Below are 4,290 nucleotides of genomic sequence, written 5' to 3' on the forward strand. Positions count from 1 at the left end.
ATAATGATAGCATTATAATTATACCATTCTACAAAACATCAAAATATTAAACCATAACTAACATATCATTATACCATTCTATTTTACATTATAGCATTATACTTTTCAAAAATTACCAAACTACAAAAATATCAATATATCAAACCATAACCAACATATCATTATATCATTCTACTTTCCATTATAGCATTGTATTTTTCAAAAATTACCAAACTACAAAATATCAACATATCAAACCATAATCAACATATTATTATACCATTCTACTTTCCATTGTAGCATTTACTTTCCAAAAATTGCCAAACTACAAAATATCAAAATATCAAACCATAATTAACATATCATCATAGCATTCTACTTTCCAGTATAACATTTACTTTCTAAAATTACCAAACTACAAAATATCAACATATCACATCATAACCAACATATCATTATAACATTCTACTTTACATTATAGCATTGCATTTTCAATTGTATAATTATATTTTTCAACTTAAACTAACAATTACATGTGATTGCGGTTGTTCTTTTGTCACTGGTTGTTCCTGATCGTACATGGACACAACGGTTGGGGGTTAACACTCAAGGCCTCTGATATGTCCGCGTTGAACACCCAATATTCTTTCAAAACAATTTTTTTTATATCAGTGGGTGTTAAACCGCTTGCTTCAGAAGTAGCTTGGATTCGTTGGTTGGTCTCCTGGAGTAAAGCATTCGCTATTTTCAAAAAATAATAAAAAGCATAAAAATTAGATTACTAAATACCCTTGATGGTATAAACACTTATATGAAAATATAAATTAACCACTTACGTATCGTTGCTCAACTGCAAGGCTATAAAATACCACTTGTCGATTGGAATTAGCCTAACGAAAACTTCAATTCGACTGATATCCTATTTAACATTAAGAATTAGATTACTTATATTTTAAATAAATATTTAAATATATCATAACTTACTTCTTTGAATCGTGTTTGACGTCGGACGCCTTAAAAATTCATGTATGAGCTCGACCCCCTCTGTTTACAACTACTTGTTTTGTATCGTGTTTGACGTCGGACGCCTTAAAAATTCTGGCCTTTAAAAATGTTCGACTGCCTTCGCCCAATTTTCATGTGACATACCATTGGGGGTCGTTTAACGCGGTTGGGATATCTGCAGACCCCACGATTTCCTTAAAATAAGAATGAGCTTTACTTTTCCGGCCACTGTAAACTTTTGCAAGAGTTGAATCAATGCTCTGCAACAATTGAGCATGCTCCTAATCCATGTTAACCTTATCGAAATCAAATTTATTCTGCAAAAAAAAAAAAAAAAAAAAAAAAAAAAAAAAAAAAGTTAATTAAATAACGATCACAACTAAACTTAAAATTGTATCCAAGTTACGTTTAGATGGATAACTGTTGCGTTCCTTAAGGCGGGGAAAACATTCTCCCAAACAGATACGTTCAAATGGACGTTGTTTCACAAATACCTCTCAATTTCATGTGTGAACCAATTACCACGCTTTCTGATAGGGGAATATGTGATCTCCCTGTCGAAATCCAAATCCATGGGCTTGCCCTTGTTTGCTTATATCAACTTTCCAAGATCGATATTTTTTGACATGCCCCTTCTTTTTTTGGAAGCTCGGCTGAAAAAATACAATTAAAAATATTAGTCACGATAAATTATTATAAAATAATAAAAATAGTTAATAAATATATCATAATAAAACTCATCATCCTGTTCGTGCTGACCATGACCAAAGCCTACTGGAGGTGGTGGATCCCCACTCCATCACCTCCATGTCCAAGCCCCATAACATCGGCCATCATGGCCAAGAGTATCGCCCAAGTAAACCTCATATGTAGCCTGTAAATTACAAGATGTACAATATAGAAATACAATATGAATAAAAGTTAGTTATCCTGCGAAATTGTAAGATATATAATATAGACAAACAACATAAATAAAAGTTAGACAAACAATATGAATTAAAGGTACATTTCAATGTCTTCTTCATCAATATCATAATCAGAATCATCATCATCATAATCAGTCTCTTCATCGGAACATTATCGATTCTACCTGTTGGCGGAAGTACTTCAGTCTCGACATCATCATCATAATCAACATTGTTTTGAGCTACATCAACATTGTTTTAAAAGTATTGTGAGAAGTCGATAAAAAGTCTAGCTCCAGATGAAGAGTTGTTTTGAACTATGTCAACATTTTCGGCCTCCACATTGTCGACATCTTGGACAGAGTCACTGTAAGCATTTTAGACACGGGCATTGTCGGATGGTAGATCCCAAATATTTCAATGATTTACATGCTCGATGACACAACAGGGTTGTTGTTTTGGTTTCTTCGATGATTAACAGGCTCGCGAATATAGAACACTTGTTTGGCTTGCGAAGCATATATGAGTTGATCATCTTGGTACGCTTCTGTTTCCGTGTCGATACATATGAAATTATCGTCAGGAATATCTCCCCTATCGAACCAATTACACCGAAATATTGCAGTCAAATAACCATATGGAGATTGCACCTCCATAATCTCTTTTAACTGGCCATAATATTTCTCTCCATTCTCACCAGCCGCTACAACCCCAGAGTTTTGCATTTTGCGTTGTGCATCACGACTAAGTACCACAAACCTAACACCATTGACTATGCACACGGTGTAAGCATAAACATCCATTTGTGCACCCATTGAAAGGGCTGACAACTCTTTGTGGAATTCTGGACAGTTTTCTTTTTTCCATCTGGTAAACCTATTAAACAAATGTTGATGTGTTGTGTATTCTTGATTCGTTATATTTATCAAAGATATTTGTTTGTTAATTATTATTACCTTTTCAAGAAACCAGTTGGGAAATTCGGTCTTTTCATCACTTTTAGGATGTTCAGATTTGAATTTTCTATATTGATGATGTAACGCCCCGTTTATTTAAATAAATTAGTAAATGTGAGTCCCGGACTAATTGGTGAAGAATTTTATAAGTCGGGGTTAAAAGAGTAAGTTCGTGATTAAATTGAAAAAATTTGAAGGCTGCAGAGTTTATTGGTAATTTAGGGAGTTATTATGAAAGAAAAGAAGGAAGGAGGGATCAATTATGTTAATATGGGAATGTGTTTTAAGGCACCGGGTATATAAGTGATAAGTGAACCCTAAACCTACGTTTGTATCGGCCGCCACTCATGTTTTCAGCCGCCAACATCCCGTTCTCCCCTCTCACACTCCGATCAAGTGAAGCTCTGACGATCACCGCAACTGAAGCCTTAGACTCCGAGAGTCGGCGTTCCACCTTACTGCCGATAACGACGCCATTTCCACTGTTTCATCGCCATAAACTGCTACCGGTGAAGTCATAAACAACCGTCGAAGACCGACAGGAGTGTTGTCGCCGCTACACTGCCTTTGTGAAGAAGATGAAGCCACCACCGAACGCCTCATCCACAGCGACGTCGGTGGCCCTTGTGTCGTCCACTTTTGATGTGGGCATTGCTTCATTCCAAGGTGGTCTCCGCTCATCCTCTTCGCCCCTTCTTCTCTCTAGTTCGTTGTTGCAACGCCGTTGTGTCGCTGATGAGCCACTTGAGTTGCTGCTGCCTTTACCAAACGCCACCAGGTGGGTGGCTCGGTGCGTCTTGCAATCGGAGTCGTGAGGGTACTGTGTTGTTTCTTGTTCATATTAGCTTGCAAAGCTGTTGCTGATTATGTTTGTCGTGTGGGCGTGACAGTTTAGCCGGAGATCGAGAGAAAACCCACCATAGCCGCCGACCATGGTGGTTGTTGCCCTGAAACCACTTCCTGCCACCATAAGCCATCGTGAGGTGGTGGCTGTGTGAGTAGATCCTTGTATGAGTGTTTTTTTTAGAAGTTGTTGGCAAAGTTCACAGCCGGAAAAGTTGAGAAAAGGGCCACCACCACCACCACCATGAGGTGGTAGCTGCCGCCAAGCGCCACCGACGGCCGCCATGGTGTGTTTGTGTGTGTGTGTGTTAGTTAGTTAGTGTGTGTGTGTGTGTGTTTGTTTGTCTAAAGCATTGTAATTGTAATTTCCAAAATATTAATGAAAAGAAATGGAAAACCACTACCTTAGGGTGGTGGCCGCCGCCGTGAGCCGCCATCGACCACCACTACCCTAGGTGGTAGTGGGTGGTGCCCCGCTAGCAAACCCTAATGGGCTTAGATATTGGTTTTGGGCCTATTGGGCCATGTTTGGGTGTAAAACCCTAATTATGAGTATTTGGGCCTTGGACTTATTTGGACCCACTTTTGGGTCATTTGGATTG

At 38.1% G+C, this 4,290-nt stretch overlaps 1 long non-coding RNA gene across 1 annotated transcript; it reads right to left on the reverse strand.

Annotated features, from left to right (window-relative positions):
* Nucleotides 1–348: 348 nt before the first annotated feature.
* Nucleotides 349–3,506, reverse strand: LOC145012380 (uncharacterized). The gene is made up of 4 exons (XR_013664468.1): nucleotides 1,479–3,506; nucleotides 964–1,301; nucleotides 816–898; nucleotides 349–720 (listed from the first exon to the last, which is right to left on the reverse strand). It is a non-coding gene; the product is annotated as an uncharacterized LOC145012380 (long non-coding RNA).
* Nucleotides 3,507–4,290: the final 784 nt, after the last annotated feature.

The sequence above is a fragment of the Lactuca saligna genome, chromosome 8 (assembly GCF_052625555.1).
Source record: "Lactuca saligna cultivar CGN05327 chromosome 8, ASM5262555v1, whole genome shotgun sequence".
Classification (NCBI taxonomy): Eukaryota; Viridiplantae; Streptophyta; class Magnoliopsida; order Asterales; family Asteraceae; genus Lactuca; species Lactuca saligna.